Below are 20,139 nucleotides of genomic sequence, written 5' to 3' on the forward strand. Positions count from 1 at the left end.
TCCTGGAGAAGAATAAAGCAAAGTCAATCTGACCTCTTAGAAAGGGTCTGGTAATGAGTAACAACAGTGTCCGGGGTTTCCTAAACTTCCCAGGTAATTGCCACCTTCTGAGAAGAGAGATCTCAGGATTCATAGGAAGGAGATAGCAGTGTAGGTTCTCAGTCCCTTCCCTGTCTCCTGCTTTCGTTGGTAGGCTCCCGTATTTAAGCCAGACCTAGACTCTGACCCTCTTCTCAGGCAGGCCTCTGGGAATCTTAATCTAGGGCCTTTGGGGGAAGATTTGTCCCAGTCCAGTGCCTACAATGCTTCAGGTCTGGGCTATGGCTTCTGCATTTCTGGGTGTTGGCTGTTCGGTTGATGTGAGCCATGTTTAGGGGTAGGGTAGCACTTTTGTGAAGAAAGATGCTCTTACCGTGTGCTGTGCCCACAGCTAATTCTGGTACAGAACTCATACCTACCTCTGGCTTTTCCCAGTGTGTGTTCACAGCCTCTATGTTGAAGTAGATGGACTCCACTCTACAGCTTCAGAAAAGAACAAGCCATGTGTTGATAAACCTCAAATAAGTAACACAGGTAAGTTTTCCTGAGGTATCATTCCCTATCTCCCAAGCACCACACACACCACACCTCCATTGTTCTGTAGGGAGAGGAATTATACCGGCTGGATGTGTGAGGAAGATTTTCCCATCTCCACCCCTAACAGTCTCTTGAGTTCTCTTGTCAGTTGCTCATTTGTACATAGGTAGGAGATGATGTCCCTGTTCTTAGCCAGCTCTTCTGACACAAAATCAATGATCTAATATAAATAATGTAATAGTCCAATAATGTAATTCATGTGAATCCTCCAACTCATGCCAGTTACCTAAGATGTGGAAGTCCTAGGCCTCTGTTCTTGGCACTCAGGCACAGGTAGTTTGTTTAGAGGAGGTTATGATAACACCAGATTGTGGAGGTCACCAGGGAGTTTGGGGAATATGAGGAAAAAGGATGCATCATGAAGCCTGGAGCTGAGAGAAGAAGCCCTAAAACTAAGCCCCTTAGCTCTTTCTCTTACTTCAGGCTTCAGTAGGCCACACGATCTTGTTCACACCCCAGATTAGATTTGATTCTGTTCACAAAATTCTGGTGTAATTTTCAAAGTAGTAGAAAGTAAATAAAGAGCTTCAAATACTTATCCATTTTAGTAGTTTTATTTCTATTATTATGCTAGATTTTTGGTAGGTGAATGACTTTGTAAATTATTGTCAAAATACAATAAGGAATCTGTGTGTGTGCACATGCGTGTATGTATGTATAGTATATGGGGAGGGGAATAATACTGTATGTGCCTTCCCTAGTCAGGTGCAATTTAGAGGCATGAGATATTTGAAGAGAGGGAATTTTATGTATGTAAGTTTGTTGTTCCTGTGGATGAAGATACATGCTAAACAAGATGGGTGATCTATGAGCTAAATGAGGCCTCCAGATCACAGCCAGCAAACAAATCAGGACCTCAAACTTTCAGACGGGTTATGCCAACAATTTGAGTGAGATTGGAACTTGATTTTTCATCCAGAGGCTCCAGAAAGGAATGCAGCTCTACTGACTTTTTGGTTTCAGCCTTGTCTACACAGAGAAATTAGCCAAGCCAAGCCTAGATTTAAGACATACAATGATTAGGAGATTTTAAAGAATGGATTGTGTTTGAGCCACTTAGTTTGTAGTCATTTATATGCATTAATAGAAAACTAGTAAGTAGTTTGACTACTATATTGAAACAGAGTAAATCAGATTATGCCCTTTGAAATCGCCAAGAGGCAAGCATGCAACCTACTCTTTATCAATTACATGCTTTCTTTTAGGATTTTGAAACTTAAGTAATTAATACAAGAGTGAAAAATGGTTTATATGATTTGATTTCCATGACAACATCCTCATCAAACTCTTCATGCCTTTGTGTTTGTTTCCATCCTATTCTGAAGTTTCCATGTCCAGCTTTCCTCTAGTTCCATGAGCCTCTGACATCTTTCTAATGAAATTTGTATTGGCAAGAAAAAGAATCCTATAAAAAGAAAAACGACTACAAAAGCAATACTTGCAAAACTGTTTGGTGTAAATCAACTGAACAACTCATGGGGGGAAAGGGAAAGGGGAAGCGGAAGGGGGGAATGAGGGAGGAGGTAACAAACAGTACAAGAAATGTATCCAATGCCTAACGTATGAAACTGTAACCTCAGTGTACATCAGTTTGACAAAATTTAAAAAAAGAGAGAAAAAGAACCCTAGATCCCAATTTCACTCTTTCCAATTATGTGACTTTTGCGTGTCATGAGGGGTGGATGAAGGACACAGACTTAGGACTGAGGGTCCAAAGGAGGAATAAAAGTAGTTTGGGACTAAAATGAAGAAAAATCTCAATGGCAGGCAGGGCCATTAGACATGCATATATTGCCAATATTTTCCATTCACTAGTATTACTATCTGTTGATGATTCTCCCCATTCAATTAACCATGCTTGGAGATAACTTTATTTCTATCATTTTATGTTATGATCCAAATAATAAATTCCACAAATCATTTTTATTTTATTTTATTTTTATTTATTTATTTTTATTTTTTTGCCAGTCCTGGGCCTTGGGCTCAGGGCCTGAGCACTGTCCCTGGCTTCTTTTTGCTCAAGGCTAGCACTCTGCCACTTGAGTCACAACACCACTTCTGGCCGTTTTCTATATATGTGGTGCTGGGGAATCAAACCCAGGGCTTCATGTGTACGAGGCAAGCGCTCTACCACTAGGCCATATTCCCAGCCCAACACAAATCATTTTTTAAAAGTAAATGAAAATCAAATAGTAACCCTTCTCGCCAAGACCGTAATAATAAAAATAAAATTATATTTGTAAAAAGCTAAAATAAATGAAAATCATCTAGTTTTGCCTACAAAAAGAATTTTATCAAACTTTTCATAATTTAATAAACAATCCCTTTTCCTTTGTAATTTTTAAATATTGGATTAATATGTCTTAAATGTACATATTAGTGGTTTCATTGTGATATTTCTACATGTTACAACATGCACTGTTTAAATCTAGCCTCCTATATCCATCTGCTGTACATATCCTCTCTCTCTTTCTCTCTCTCTCTCTCTCTCTCTCTGTGTGTGTGTGTGTGTGTGTGTGTGTGTGTGTGTGTGTGTGTGTGTGTCTTTCTCCTTTTGGCTTTGGGGGATTAAGTGGAGGTAAGACTCTCATGGACTTTACTGCCTGAGGAGGCTTTGAACTGTGATTGTCAGATCTTGGCCTCCTGAGTAGGCTTACTGAGAGGTGTCTGCTAAGTAATGTTCATGGGGACATTTTGTTATGCAACCCATCTCCAGTATTAGTTCTTCTTGCAAAACATTATACTGAAACCTACAAACCTATACCTAAGAAACAACTTATTTTCCCTTTTCCCAATCCCTGGAAATTACCATTGTACTGTTCATATTTATAAATTTGTCTCTTGTAGATACTTCACATAAGTTGTATTTTGTAGTATTTTTCTGTAACTGGTTTATTTCACTTGGCATAATGAACCTCCCGCTACATTCATGTTGTCAAATTGCAGAGTTTTCTGTTCAAGTTCTTTGTTTACATTTATTCATGTTGGATATTTTTGTTGTAGGTTTGTATGATTTTTGTTATATAATATTCCATTATTTTCAAGTCTGAATAATACTGCATTTTATGTACATACCACATTCTGAGTTAATTTTTTGTTCATAATATATGGTACAGATCCAGTTTCATTTGTTTGTGTATGGATATCCTATTTTCCCAGTGTTATTGCCCTATGGAGTGATTTTAACAGTCTTCTCAAAAATCATTTAACCACAGGGTTTATCTTAACCTATGCTATTTCACTTGTGTATGTGCTTATTTGTAGTGCTGGGGATTGCACCCATGGCCTTGAGCATGCGAGGCAAGCACACTATCACTGTTCTACATCCTCAACCCTTAGATTTTTTTGAAGCAGTAGCTCAGGCTGGCATTGTAGTCCTCCTGCTCCTGCTTCCTGAATGCTTAGATTGCAGGAGTTGCCACCATTCCTAGCACCATACTGTTTAGATTATGTAACTTTATAATAGAAGTATAAATATGTGTCCAAACTGGTGAGGCATTTGAAGATAAATGAACTAGTCAAAAGTCTTTACTAAAACAGTAAAAAGAAATTCTCTTGATGTTTGGGAAAGTAAACATGATCATTCATTTTTCTCTGTTTTGATTGTGAGATTACCATCGTCTTTGCCTTTTGAAATTTAGCTTTATCATGTATATGTAGGTTTAATTTTTTAGGCATTTATAATTTTTCTTGTTTTATTAACATCAATGAGGTGTAAAAGGGGGCTAATTTTGACATTTCTGCATACAATATACCTTGGTTAGACTACTGTCTTTGTCAGTTTCACATGTACATACCGCATTTTGATCATATTTACCCTCCTTCACCCCTTGCATTTGCCCTTCCCTCTCTCACTGGAACTTTTGCTATTTTATCCATTTTTCTGGACCACTCTTTTTTTTCAATGACTAACAAAGATGATGGATCCTTTATTACTGTGTAGTCTTTCTCTTTTTGTCTTGTAATTTCCTATGCTTTGTTTTCTGCTAGGTTTGATAGTGCACACATGTAATCTCAACACTCCAGAGGCTGAGGTAGAAGGATCTTGAGTTTGAGGCCAGCTTGAGTTATTGTAGAGCAAGACTCTACCACAACACTCCTCCTAAATACTATTTTCTATTCATATTTTTATTTTGCTCCTTCTGCTTGTTTATTTTGCTCTTACGTTGAGATAAAATTTGTATGTTTGATTTTAAATCTTTCAGTATTTTTTAGTTTGTATTATTGAATTAACATACAAACTAATGAGGTTTCTTGTGTTATTTCCACTGATGTTCACCGTGTACTTTGAACAGATTTATTACCCATCCATATTCCAATTGTTCCCCTATCTCTGCCCCTTTAATTTTGCAAACAGCATTCAGAGGGTTTCATGATATTGAATTCATGTTTGTATCTTTTCTCCTTTGTTTTGTGCTGATACAGGGGCTTGAATTCAGGGCCTTAGGTTCTTGCTTGGCTTTTCTCTCAAAGCTGGTGCTCTACAACTGCAGTCACATCTTCACCTCAGTTCTTATTTTTGTTGTAAACATTTAGTGCTATGAGCTCCTCCTATCACTATTGTTTTATTTTTATCACAATATACCAAATATTTTTATTTAAATTTTATTCAGTTGAATGTTTTCAGATTTTCATTTGCAGTATCTTCTTTTATCCACTGATTATATAGAAATAAGTTGTTATTTTCCAAACCTGCATATATGTTCTGCTGTTTTCCTTTTCTGATCACTAATTTCATTTCTTTAATGGCCAGAGAACATACTGTATGTGGTACTGTTATAATGGTGTTGAGGCTTGCCTCCAAGGTACTATCCTGTTGAATATTCCATGAGTACTTGAAAAAAAATGTGGTTTTTGATGTTGTTATATGAAGTGCTCTCTCTGTATATAGACAAATAGATCTATTATCTATTTACTTATGTATATTTGATCTAAATTATTTCACACTGATCATTCATATTCTCTCTCATCTCCTTGCAGCTGTGTTTAGTAGTTTTGTCCATTGCCAAGAGTGCACTGCCAAGGTCCTTTAGTATGATTTTTGATTTGTGTATTTCTCCTTTTTTTTCTTTGTCCCAATACTGTGGCTTCAACTTAGGGTCTTGTACTCTTATTTTTTTGACTCAAGGTTGGTACTCTAGCCCTTAAGCAATACCTTTGCTTCTGGCTTTTTGGTGATTAATTGGAGATGAAAGTCTCATGGAGTATTCTTCCCAGACTGGTTTAAAACTAGGATCCTCATATCTCAGCTTCCTTTGTAGCTAGAATTGCTAGTATGAGCCACCAGTGCCCTGCTAGTGACCTTTCTGTTATATCAGGATTCCCCACCCCCCAATATATTTGGAGGCTTTGTTTGATGCAGATACACTTAGAATCATGCACATGTTTCTTCTTGGCGATGAATCCTTTATCACTATATAGTGCTTCTCTTATTAATGAGTAACTTCCTTTGCTTTTAATCCTATTTCATCTGATAATGTCAACACCCTTGCTTTCTTTTTCTTTTTACTCGCATTATATATAAATTTCCAGCCTTTATTTTTATCCTAAATGCCTTTGTATTTGAAGTGAATTTCTTTATTTCCTTTGTCAGTAATTTTGGGGGTTTTGTTTTTGCTCCTTAATTTTAATGTATTTAAATATACTTAAATTATATTTATATAATAGTTTAATGTCTATTTTAATACATATGTAGTATTCCTTATACTACAGTGGAGCACATATGCAAATTTATTTCCTGCATAAGTGAGATAATGTACCTTTATTTCCTATATCTGCGTTATTTAGTTTAGTATAATATGTTGCAGCAAGTGGAAAGGTCTCATTTTTTAAGACTGATCAATTTTCCATTAGATGGATATACACACACATAAAATATTTTGAATTGTTTCTATGTCGTGGCTAATATGAAAAAATGCAACAAGAAGCCAAATGGTGCAGAAATCTAAAGGAGTTGATTTCATATCCTTTGGGAAGATAACAGAAAACATACTGCATATTTCTTTAGGAACCTTCATATCGTTTTTCATAATGACTGTATCAATATATGTTCCTATCAACAGTATACAAGCTTTTCCTTTCTCTATATCTTCACCAACATTTGTTAACTCTTGTCTGTTTAAAAAATAATTGCCAGTCTTACAGTTGTGAGGTGGTTGGTTTCTCATTATGGGTTGGGCTTGTATTTCCTTAATAATTAATACTTTTGAGAATTTTTCATATAGCTGTTGACTGTTATTTATAGAGAAACTGATTAACTTTGACCAATTTTTAATCAGATTTGTTTTACTGCCATTGATTATATGAGTTCTATGTAAAATTTTTTATTTAATTTATTAATTGAACACAAATTTTTTGACAAGGTGTTGTGCAAAAAGGGTACAGTTACATAGTAGGGCAGTGTGTACATTTCTTGTGATATCTTACACCCTGTTTTTCTTTCCCTTCCCTAGGTCAGGTATCAAGAGCATATACAGTATCCACGTGGACAAGCCCAAGAAAATTCGCCTAGGGCTTTAAATGTAATGTCGGTATTAGATAATATGTCGACAGTAGTCTTATATGAACGTACATACATAGCTTTTGGGCTATTGTATTCCACTGAGAGGTCAATTTTTGACCTTAATATGTTGAGTAGTTGTTTGGTTTTAGTTGCATATTATTGGGTCGCTGCCCCAATCCTGTGGGAAATACCATTTGACAAGCAGTGTTTGGTTTCACAGACCTGGTCTCTACTGTCTCTCTGTCACCCTTTCTTAACAGTTGTATATCAGGGAGATCATGTCCCTTTGTTTTCTGTGTCTTGCTCAACATTATTTGTTCAAGTTCTGACCATTTCCCTGCGAATAACAATACTTCACCATTCCTAATCCCTGTGTAGTATTCCATTGTGTATAGGTACCCTATTTTTTGGATCCATTCATCTGTGGAGGGGCAACTGGGTTGTTTTCATATTTTGGCTATTGTGAATTGTGCCGCGATAAACATGGAAGTAAAAAATGTCTTTTTGATATCTTGGGACCTGCTGTTCAGGATAGCTGCCTAGGAATGGTATGGCTGGGTCATAGGGTAGTTCTATGTTGAGCTTTTTGAGGAACCTCCATACTGTTCCCCAAAGTGGTTGTACTAATTTGCACTCCCACCAACAATGGAGAAGGGTTCCTCTTTCCCTGCACCCCCTCCAGCATTTGTTGTTGCCTGAGTTCAGAGTATAGGCCATTCTAACTGGAGTGAGGTGGTATCCCAGGGTTGTTTTTATTTGCATTTCCTTTACTACCAGGGATGTTGAACATTTCTTCATATGTTTCTTTGCCATTTTTATTTCTTCTCTTGTGAAGTCTCTCTTTAGCTCATTTGCCCATTTCCTAATTGGTTTATTGGGCTTGGAGGGGCTTAGTTTTTTGAGGTCTCTGTAGATGACCGATATTAGGCCTTTGTCTGTTGCAGTGCTGATGAAGATCCTTTCCCATATGGTTGGCTGTCTTTCTATTTTGGTGGCTATGTCCTTAGCTGTGCAGAAACTTTTTAATTTGTAGTAGTCCCATTTGTTGAGTCTGTCCCCTATTTGTTGTGCCCCTGGGACTCTATTCAGGAAGTTCCTTCCTGTGCCTATAAGTTCTAGCGTCTTTCCTACTCTGTCCTTCAGTAGTTTCAAGGATTCAGGTCTGATGTTGAGGTCCTTGATCCATTTTGAGTTGATCTTGGTGGATGGTGATAGGCTTGGTTCTATTTTGAGTTTTCTGCATATGGTTGCCCAGTTCTCCCAGCACCAGTAGTTGAAGAGGCTATGTTTATTCCATTGTATGTCTTTAGCTCCTTTGTCGAATATCAGCTGACTGTAAGAGTGAGGTTTTATTTCTGGGTCTTCAATTCTAATCCATTGGTCTTCTGATCTGTTTTTATACCAATACCAGGCTGTTTTTGTTATGATGGCCCTGTAGTAGAGCTTGAAGTCTGGTATTGTGATACCTCCTGCACTGCTTTTTTTTTTTTTTTTGCCTAGAATTGCTTTGGCTATTCTAGGTCTTTTGCTGTTCCATATGAATTTATGGATTGCTTTCTCTATTTCAGTGAAGAATATGACTGGGATTTTGATAGGGATTGCATTGAATTTGTATAACAATTTGGGCAATATGGCCATTTTCACTATATTGATTCTGCCTACCCATGAGCATGGGAGGTCTTTCCATCTCCTTGTGTCCTCTTTGATTTCCCTTATTAGATTTTTATAGTTCTCATTAAATAGGTCAGTCACGTCCTTGGTTAAGTTGATCCCTAGGTGCTTTATTCTTTTTTTGGCTACTGTAAATGGAATTGTTTCCATAATTTCCTTTTCTGTTTGTATATTGCTGGTGTACAGAAAAGCTTCTGTTTTTTGTGGATTGATTTTGTATCCTGCTACTTTGCCAAATTGGTTTATTAGGTCTAGGAGTTTGGGGACTGAGTTTTTTGGGTCCTTCAGATATAAGATCATGTCGTCTGCGAATAGGGATAACTTGATTTCTTCCTTGCCGATGTGGATCCCTTTGATGTCCTCCTCTTGCCTTATTTCTATGGCTAGGGATTCCAGCACTATGTTGAACAGAAGTGGGATAGTGGGCATCCTTGTCTTGTTCCTGAGTTTAGGGGGAATTATTTAAGTTTCTCCCCATTTAATATGATGTTAGCAGTTGGTCTGTTGTATATGGCTTTTATTGTTTTGAGGAATGTCCCATCTATTCCTGTTCTCTCCAGAGCTTTTAATAAGTATGGATGTTGTATTTTGTCAAAGGCTTTTTGGGCATCGACTGATATAACAATGTGATTCTTGATTTTTAGTTCTGTTTATGTGTTGAATTACATTGATTGATTTATGGATGTTGAACCATCCTTGTGACTGAGGGATGAAGCCTACTTGGTCATGATGTACAATTTCCTTGATCAGTTTCTGGATCCTGTTAGCTAATATTTTATTGAGGATCTTTGCATGTGTGTTCATTAGTGGTATTGGTCTGTAGTTCTCTTTTTTTGTTGGGTCTTTGCCTGGTTTGGGAATGAGTATGATATTAGCTTCATAGAATGAGTTTGGGATTTCTCCCTGTGTTTCTATTTCGCGGAAGAGTTTGAGGAGTATTGGTATTAGCTCCTCACTAAAGGTTTTATAGAATTCGTTGGTGAATCCATCTGGGCCTGGGCTTTTCTTTGTTGGGAGGTTCTTGATTACCCCCATATCTCACTGTAATTTATTGGTTTATTTAGTTGATTTATTTCTTCTTGGTTCAGTTTGGGCAGTTTATACTTCTCGAAGAATTGATCCATTTCTGTAAAATTATTGTTTTTTACTGAGTAGAGGTTCTGGAAATGGCTCCTTATGATTGTTTGAATATCTATTGTGTGTACTTGTTGTAATTTTTCCGGGGAAGTCCCTGATTTTACGTATATGAGACTCTTCTTTTTTTTGTAAGTCTTGCGATTGGTCTGTCAATTTTATTTATTTTCTCAAAGAACCAGCTTTTAGTCTTATTTGTTGAATGGTCTTTCTATTTTCAATCCGATTTATCTCTTCTTTAATCTTTGTGATCTCTCTCCTCCTAGTCATTTTAGATTCGATCATTTCTTGTTTCTCCAGTTGTTTTAGTTTCATTGTGAGATTATTCACCTGCTCTGCTTCCATTCTTTTAATGTGAGTGCTGAGGGCAATGATCTTGCCCCTCAGTACTGCCTTAGCAGTGTCCCATAGGTTTCTTTGTGATGTATTTTCATTGTCATTGTGTCTTATGAATTCGTTGATTTCATCTTTAATTTGGTCTGTGGCCCAAGTGTTGGATAACAGTGTGGGGTTTAGCCTCCAAGAATGTGTATAGCCTCTGTGGTAATTGTTGTTATTGAGAGTTACCTTTAATCCACTGTGGTCAGATATAATACATGGGATGACGTCAATACTTTTGTATTTGCTGAGGTTCTTTGTGTGGGCTATGACATGGTCTATTTTGGAGTATGATCCATGGGCTGCTGAGAAGAAGGTGAATTGGGTCTCTGTAGGGTGGAAGATTCAGTATAGATCTGTCAGATCCATTTGGGATATGGTGTTACTTAGGTCTTCAGCTCCCTTGCTGATCCTCTGGGTGTTGGATCTGTCTCTTGGAGAGAGTGGGGTATTAAAGTCTCCCACTATGATTATGTTTGGGTCTATCTTGTTTTGTAGTTTTGTGAGAATTTGCTTGACATATGTAGGGCCTCTTTTGTTTGGTGAGTATACATTTATCACCGTGATGTCTTGATCCTGGATTTTTCCTTGTATTAAAATGTAGTGTCCTTCTTTGTCTTTTTGAGTTGATTTTAATGAAAAGTCCAGCTTGTCTGAGATCAGGATGGCTACACCTGCCATTTTGGTAGGTGAATTTGCTTGGAAGATCTTGCTCCATCCTTTCATTCAGAGCCTGTTTTTGTCCCTTGCTGTAAGATGGGTCTCTTGTAGACAGCAGATGGCAACTTTTTGTTTGCGGATCCATTCTGCCAGTCTGCTCCTCTTTATCGGAGAGTTTATACCGTTTATATTCAAAGAGATCAAGGGTAAGAGTGTTTTTTCTCCTTCCATTTTCTTGTTAGGCTGTTTTTCCTCTTTTTTTTTTTCCTTGTCTTTAGTGAGCTGCTCTTTCTGTTGGGCTCTGGCTATGGTAGTTTCTTTCTGTTTCTGTCTGTGTGTCCTGTAAGATTTCTGTTGGGTGGGATTCCCCTCTTAGAATTCGCTGTAGGGCTGGTTTTTTATTCACATACTCCTTTAGATCCTCTTTGCTATGGAAAGATCTGGTTTTCTCCTCGAATGTGAACTCCAACTTCGCTGGATATTTTATCCTAGGTTGCATGTTGTTGGCTTGTAGAACGTGGATCGTGTTCTTCCACTCTCTTCGCGCGTGGTAGGTTTGTGTGGAGAGGTCTGCTGTTATTCGCATCCTCTTCCCATTGTAGTAAATTTCTTTCTTCGCTTTGGCTGCATTTAAAATTTGCTCTTTATCCTTGAGATCTGAAGTCTTGAATATTATGTGCCTTGGCTTGGCTTTTCTGGGGTCTGGCCTGCCAGGTGTCCTATAGGCTTCGGTTACCTGGATAGGGTCCCTTGTAAGACTGGGGAAGTTTTCTGCAATAACTTTATTGAAAATATGATGAAACCCTCTGCTCTGGTATTCGGCTCCTTCTTCTATTCCAGTTATGCACTGATTATATCTCTTGTCTTTGTCCACTAGCTCCTGGATTAGTCTGCCCTGAAGCTTCACTGTTTCTTGGAGTGTGGTAATTTTCTGGTTCTTCTCGGCTGCGTCATCGTCCAAGAGCGAGATTCTGGATTCTATATGGTCAATTCTTTGTGCTGTGGATTCAATTGAGGAGTTTCTGGGTGTCAGAGAGCTATTTATGGTTGCCAGATCAGCTCTGATCGTGGAAATTTCTTCCTTTAAAGAGTTGCATTTTAAATCTATTTTTTCATGCATTTCACTTCTCATGATGTTAAGGTCTTCCTCAAAGGAGTTTTGCATTGTATCCATTTTTGCTTCCATTTCTTTCTTTGCTTCCTGGATGTCCTTCAGGACTTCCACTCTAAACTCCTGGAATTGTTTTCTGATTTAATTTCTGATGCTTTCCTTCATTTCTGTTATCATGGCCTCAGTTGCTTTTTTATTCTCCATCTCCTCTTCAGTCGTGCTGCTTTTTGGAGCTGGCAAGTTGGCTTGCCCTTTGATGAACTGTGTTATATTTCTTTGTGATTTGCGCATCTGGAGATCTGTGGATGGCTTCCCTGGTTTGGCTTTGTGCTGGTTCCCGCTGGTCCGTCAGTGGGAGCCTTGTGTCCTGGTGTCCTGGCTCTGGGTTTGGGTTTGGCTGTTGAACTTGCTTCCTAATGGGTGAGCGTGACCTTCTCGGTTGTTGCTGAGGTGGTCACTCTCCCTGCACTTGGGGGCCGGTAGGTTCTGTGTCTTTCTCTGCAGGACAGTGTTACGCTGACCCTAGAGTGCCCCTGGTGGGGGTTTGCTGGTCACTGGTTCAGCATGACGTGGAGGCTTATCTCTTCTTTGGTTCTTTTTTCCACTCTGTGTCTTGGTCAGAGAAGCTCACCTTTCAGGTGGATCACCCTGCTGTGTGGACCGCTCCAGGCCGGTGTTGTTAAGGGGCGGCCCACCCACTTGTGCGAAATGCGCCAAACTGAGTGAGCACGGGCCGATGGAGAGCTCTGCCCTACTGTGCAGGCACGCCTACCAGAGCGGGCGCTGTCGCCCGGGGCCCCGCCCACCTGAGTGGGGTATGCCTACCCGAGCGAGTCACGGGTTGTTGGGTTGTGCTTGCGCCCTCCCGCGAGTCCGCTGTGGGGGGGCGGTATGTGTGGGGCCCAGTGGGATCAACTCTCTGGGTGCGGGTTAGCGCCCTCAGACTGAGCCTCTGCTGCGAGAGGGGCGTGTGATCAGGCCCAGGTGTCCCTGCTGGGCTGGTATTGCTGACCAGCACCTCTGACTTTAGTTGAAATAGTCCGCAAGGAGCAGGCACCTCGGGTGGGGCTTGTACTGCCTGGGGTCCCCAGGCCCCTGTTGGGAAGGGGACGGGGTTGGTGTGGCCAGTTCAAGCTCCTCTGTGGCCTTGGTACTGCTCTGCCCTTCCCCTTTTAGCTCCTGTGTCTTCCCAGGGCCTGATGGGACCTTCCTGCCTGATTTGGGGGTTCTTTGTTCCCTCGGGGTGGGGAGGGGGAGGGAGTGAGTTCTAGTTTCTTTGTAGGGTTTGGGTCTCTGATAGCTGGTCTCCCTTTGGGGGAGGGGGTAATGGGCGACTCACTGGTCCTGGATTGTGTGTGTCCCGCGCCGCCGTTGGTCCTTCGGGTGTGGAGTGCTGTGGTGTAGCAAAAGGTCATGGTGGCGTCCCCGGCTCTCCCCTTCTGCGCCGCTCGGTTTTCCTGCCACTTATGTCCATTCCCGGCCGTGTGGGCCCAAACTTCCCGTTGCCGCTGTAGCTGTGTGTCTTGGTCCTTGCTCTCCCTGGGGTCCATGGAGTCCTACTGTCTGGACTCTGCGCTCCCATTGTGAGTTTTCGGCAGTCGGTCTGCTGTTCGCCGGGTCCCCTTTCCCAGCCTGGCCCTGTTCGGGCCAGGGTCGGCTGGTGGGGGGAGGGTGCCCCGGAGATTCTCCGGCTCCGTGCAGGTTTTAGGCTCTTCTTTTTTGCTCCTTTTTGTTTCCTGCGTTTCTCCACTGCTTCTGGCTGCTGGTTTTGCTGGGTTCTTGATGGGGTGTTGGGTGCTGGAGTTCCCAGCTCGCTATTCAGTTGGAGCGAGTTGGGGTGCCTCCCTACTGTGGTGGTGCCATCTTCCTCCTTTTCCGCATTCTCTATGTAAAATTTTTTGACATTAAACCCCTTTCTAGATATATGGTTTACAAATTTTCTTTCCAAATCTGTAAGATACCTTTTCATTTTGTTAGAATACTGAAGTTGTAAGATGATCTAGTGCTCATCATGAAAATTAGACTTTGGCACATCACCCTCTTTCTTCTTACTGTATGTTTTTCTCTATCATATTACAAGGAGTTAGATGATGGTAAAATGACAAAATACAGAGATAAAAGACCTTGCTTTGTTTTTATGCCTAACCTTTGTTTCAACGTAGCAAAGCCTGAGGGTTCTGCCTTGAGGGACACAAAACTGGCTGAGAGACTAACAAACCAGTTCCTTGTATGTACATCCCTTTTAAGCAAGCCTTGGAAGAAAACAGAGTGACCAGATTGGCCGGCAGGGGTGGGGAAATTTTTTATTTGCCAAGGGCCATTTGGATACTTGTAATGTCATTCATAGTTCATACTAAATTATCCATACTGGCATGAAGGCTGTAAACAGCTGATGAAAGTTGAGAAGCATATTTCTCTGTACTAAAGGATGTTGAGGTCCTTATAAGGCCTCAGGGCCGCACATTCCCCACCCTTGGGAGTGAAGATTGAACACAGGGCCTGGGCACTGTCCCTGAGCTTTTGTGCTCAGGTGTAGCACTCTACCACTTGATCCACAATTCTATGTCCAGCTTTTTGGGGCAGTTAATTGGAGATAAAGAGTCTGAGAGTTTCCTACCTGAGCTGTCTTGGAACTGTGATCCTCAGGTCCCAGCCTGCTGAGTAGCTACAGTTGCAAGAGTTAGCCACCATCACCTGGATATCATCAGAATGTCTATGCCTTTCTACTTTTCCTGGGATATGATGATACAAACCCAAGTCTAGTAGCAAGATGAGTGGAAAGGTTGAATGGAGATTGACTGGTAGTAGGCCTCCTGAATTTCAGTAGTTTAAATTCTACTTTTCCCCATTTGTTTCTTTTTATACATCCTACAATCAAGCTAGTTTCTGAGTTTAGTCAGTTCTTGCAATGAATAATTTGTACTCATTTAAACAATATTTTATCTGCTAGTAGTTTGACCTTGGCATTTACAGATTCCAAACTGGTAAAACAGGTAAAAACAGGTAAAAATGGCCTTACAAAACTGCTGGTTTCTGTCATTTCTCAGTTGTCTCAGCGTTATGATTGTTAACTACTCCCACATACCTAATTATTAATGTGCCTTGTACACAGTGTTATTTTATGTATCTAATACTTTATAATTTTCTTGAAATAGAGAACATGTATCACTCCAGTATTTTTTTCTCAGAAATGACTTTCAGCTCTCAGTAAGTTGTATATTTTAAATTTTGTCCTATGACATTGCTATCGTTTTTTCTTGTAGAAAAATTGTGTGCTTACAGGCTCATATCTACTGCTAATATATGCACAGTCAAATAGGATCAATAAATTTCTCTTTGGCTATCCACTTCCAAATATACCTCCATATGAGCAAGTAAATAGCTTTATATTCTCTATAATCAATCCTCAAAAGTTATTATGTAACAGTATAGCACTGGAAAATTAGTTCTCTAGTCCCATAGGCTCTAAGTAAAGCTGCATTCCTCTGTTGTCCCAAAATAAATCCACTTGTGAGTTCAAGCCCATATCACATGCCATCACTCAAATTGAGCCCCACTGTAATGGTCATAGAGTAAGTATCTTGGTGCAAAATAATCTCAGAATGGGAGGTATTTTTCCATCGAAGTTCATTTGAATACTGAAAACCTTTCCTAAAAAGTTCTTATCATCCTGTTTTCACAAATAACTGCCTCATAGTGAGTTATAGCACCACATATACCTTGAGAAACATATGACATCATGTCGTAGCTTTGTTCCAAGATTACTGTGTTTAATGGCCATAGCTATTAATATTTATTTGTGCTGGGGTAATAACACTTTCATGACTCCAATATGTAAGTTTAGAAGATTTATTTTATTTTAGTTTATTTTTGCCAGTCCTGGGGCCTGAACACAGGGCCTGAACACTGTCCTTGGCTGCTTTTTGCTCAAGGCTAGCACTTTACCACTTGAGCCACAGCACCACTTCTGGCCTGTTCTGTGTATGTGGTACTAAGGAATCAAACCCAGGGCTTCATGTATGAGGCAAGCACACTACCAGTAACTAGCCCATATTCCCAGCCCTAGTAGATTTATTTTTATCTGAAGATTTAAAAACATTAGCATGAATATTTTGCTAAGAGTGAGAATGGAATAATACCCTTGCATTCCAGAAAAGAAATAGAAAAAAAATCCCAACAGAAACATGTTAGCAATAACAAGGAAAGAATTTTTTTCAAATTTTTATTATCAAACTGATTTACAGAGAGGTTACAGTTTCATACGTTAGGCATTAGATACATTTCTTGTACTGTTTGTTACCTTGTCCCTCATACCCCCCTCCCTCCTCCCCCTTTCCCTTTCCCCCCATGAGGTGATCAGTTCACTTACACCAAACAGTTTTGCAAGTATCGCTTTTGTAGTTGTTTCTCTTTTTTTACCCTGTGTCTCTCAAATTTTGGTATTCCCTTTCCATTTCCTAGTTCTAATAACAGTATACACGGTATCCAATATACTCAGATAAGATTACAGAGATAGTGTAGGTACAACCACAGGAAGGTGATAAAAGAACATCATCAATAATAGAAGCTACAGGTACACATGGGATGTTGAAAGTAGTTACAACTGTGATATAACAATCGTTTCCATAACATGGAGTTCATTTCACTTAGCATCATCTTATGTGTTCATAAGGGTATAGCTATTGGGCTCTTGTGATGTTCTGCTATGACTTACCTAAACCTGTACTAATTCTTCCCAATAAGGGAGGCCATAGAGTTCATGTTTCTTTGGGTCTGGCTCACTTCACTTAGTATAATTTTTTCCAAGTCCTTCCATTTCCTTACAAATGGGGCTATGTCATTCTTTCTGATAGAGGCATAAAATTCCATTGTGTATATGTACCACATTTTCCTGATCCATTCCTCTACTGAGGGGCATCTGGGTTGTTTCCAGATTCTAGCTATGACAAATTGTGCTGCGATGAACATTGTTGTGCTGGTGGCTTTACTGTGATTTTGTTTGTGGTCTTTTGGATAGATACCCAAAAGTAGGGCTGTTGGGTCATAGGGGAGTTCTATATTTAGCCTTCTGAGGAATCTTCATACTGCTTGCCAGAGTGGCTGAACCAGTTTACATTCCCACCAACAATGAAGTAGGGTTCCCTTTTGGCCACATCCCCTCCAACAATTGTTATTGTTAGTTTTCTTGCAATATGACATTCTTACTGGGGTGAGATGGAATCTCAATGTTGTTTTGATTTGCAATTCTTGTATGGCCAGTGATTTAGAGCACTTTTCCATATGTCTCTTGGCCATTCTCATTTCCTCATCAGAGAAGTTTCTTTGTAAGTCTTTAGCCCACTTGATGAGGGGGCTATTGGTTCTTTGCGGTTTTGTTTTGGAGGAAGGTAATTTTTTTAGCTCTGCATATATTTTAGAGATGAGGCCTTTGTCTTTTGAATGGCCAGTAAAGATATTCTCCCAATCTGTGGGCTTTCTGTTTATCTTGCGAGCTATGTCCTTTGCCGTGCAGAAGCTCTGCAGTTTGATGCAGTCCCATTTGTCCAACCTTTCTTTGATTTGCAGCCTTTCTGGATCTTTGTTAAGGTAGTTCTGTCCTGCGCCAAGGAGCCCAAGTGTTTCTCCTACTCACAAGGACAGAATTTTATGTTCTTCACTGGTCCATTCACTCTAGTGCTATCAGTTTCATTAAAACTGTTAAGGCAGTCACTACAGGATAAATAAATCTCATTGCCATATTATTCTGGTCTATGTTTTGACCACATCCCCGTAACCCATTTCTTTTCTTATTCTCCTGTGATTCATCATGCAAACCCCTTTAACACACACACACACACACACACACACACACACACACGCATCCCACAACACTCTCTGTCACTATTCTAAGTGACATATGCATTCTCCCCTTAAGGTACTGGTCTGTGCCTTATTTGTGCCACAGTTGCTCAATCTTCCTTGTAGCTATTTAGGTTTGGTGTTTGTTTGTCCTAAATTGTCTGTGCTCTTTGATTATTTATCCTCAAACCTGGAAGAAATGATGGTACTGTCGTCTGGTTAGAAAGTTAAGGTTTCCCTCTGACTCAGTAGTATTCTGCGTAGGGCTGGGAGCTGAACAATGGAACTTTCACTCATTTTCCTATATAGGCCTTCTTCAGAAACATTGTATCTCTGGCTTTCAAATATGCTCAGGTTGAGAAAATTGGATGAACCTCAACAGTACAATCAAGGAGGAGTTGATCAGGAGTGCTCCAATGTGAAAGGTTCCTAGGCTTATCTTTCTGTTCTATTGTAGATTTCTGTTTGGACAGAATTGGAGCTGGGAAAGTTCTATTGTTATTGCTACTTTTCTAATCTTTTGTGTTTCTCTAGGGCTTCTCAATTTTCTGTCAAGATTCTAAACAGGTAAAATCTGTGGAAATCTGTGTAATGGATGTTTTGGGATGAGAGTCACCTTCCTCATACCTTTCCTCTCCTACCTCCTTTACAAATAGCTACTTTCCTATATCTTTGTTGGATGATAGGAGAAGTGCCTAGGCTTTCTCAAAGATACTAGATATCCTCACTTTTTGGAGGCCTATTGCTCTGCCCCTGGAAACAGGTAGTAATTTGTTTTATTGTCACAGTTCTAGGACAAAGAAAGAAGAAAGCAGAAAGAGACTTTAGGTTTAGCAATCAAGAGCTAGAACTGAATTTTTACACCACTCCCAAACAATACTGTGCCTCTGTTTGCTCCAATCGATGTCAAGTGCAAACTAGAAAAATTAATCATAAAAAATTCTTTTATTATATTTATATATATGATGTATATGATTTGGTGTGATAAGTGAAGGCTGAGAAATCTAATCACTAGTAGAATAGCATTAAAGGCAATTTTATGTTCTTCAGGCCCAAGCAAAATAAAATCCAAAGGAAGGTTTTTTTTTTCTTTTATCAACACAGGAAAAAAGAACACAAGAAGTATTAAATGTAAAATATTAACTTTTATTGTCTCTTAACTATAAAAAGGGGAACTTACAAAAAAATCTGTTTTGGAGTCAAGAATAAATGTTAAAATAAAACATATGACCACAACTACACAGTTGAGAGAAATGAAAAATTTCTTCTACTATAAATTCTTCTAATATCAATGTATTATTATTTCTAAGTGAAGTGATAAATATCAACTGTAGTAAATGGCAATAGGTTTAATTACATATGCATTGCATTGTTTATTAGTAACATTGGGTAATCACTAAAAGTACATTTTTAGCTAAAAATCAAAGAACTATTAAAATAAAATACTAAACTATTTGTTACCAAACAAGATAGCAATAGAGAGGAGTAATAAATGGAAAAAAGAAAACAAATAGTAAATGATAGATTTAAACTCAAGCATATACATAACAACAGGAAATAAACAAATACTACAATAGAAAGACAAATATTCTTAGGGAAAAAAGGAAAGCCAAACTACTTGCTGACAGAGCTGACTTTGAATACAGAGGCTCAAATAGGTTGAAGATAGAACAACAGAAAGGAAAATTATAAACCTAAGACTATCAGGAAAGATAGACTTTAAGAATAACCATCACATGATAAAAGTGAGAAAATTTATGTAGATAGTAGATAAAAATGTTGGGTTTGGAGGTGTGGCTCAATTTGTAGAGAAATAGCCAATGAGCAAAAGCAGCAAGTCCTGAGCTCATGTCCCAATCTTCGACCAAGAAAAGAAAAGTAAAGAAAAAAATGTTAAATACATGTATGCATAAAAACAAAGCTTCAAAATTTAGTAAAGAAGCCAGTCATGGTGCACATCTGTAATCCAAGAACTTGGGAAACTGAGTCACAGACAAACATAAAACTCAGGAGATAGATGCAGACAGGTCTAGAGGAGACACAGACACCATCAAAATTATTTTCTTTAAACTACTTTAGTTGTTACTAGAATGAAAAACTGTAAGGACTTAGAATATTTTGATAATAATGTCATTTGTTAATCATCTTGGTAGTTTCCTAAAAAACACAGTTACTATTATTTTTAAGGACAAGTGGAATTTGCACTGAG

General features: G+C 39.1%; 1 pseudogene; it reads left to right on the forward strand.

Moving 5' to 3' along the window:
• The first annotated feature begins 53 nt into the window (after positions 1-53).
• Positions 54-20,139, forward strand: part of LOC125343095 — a 100,200-nt pseudogene continuing 80,114 nt past the window's right edge.

This window comes from Perognathus longimembris, chromosome 28 (assembly GCF_023159225.1).
Source record: "Perognathus longimembris pacificus isolate PPM17 chromosome 28, ASM2315922v1, whole genome shotgun sequence".
NCBI lineage: Eukaryota > Metazoa > Chordata > Mammalia > Rodentia > Heteromyidae > Perognathus > Perognathus longimembris.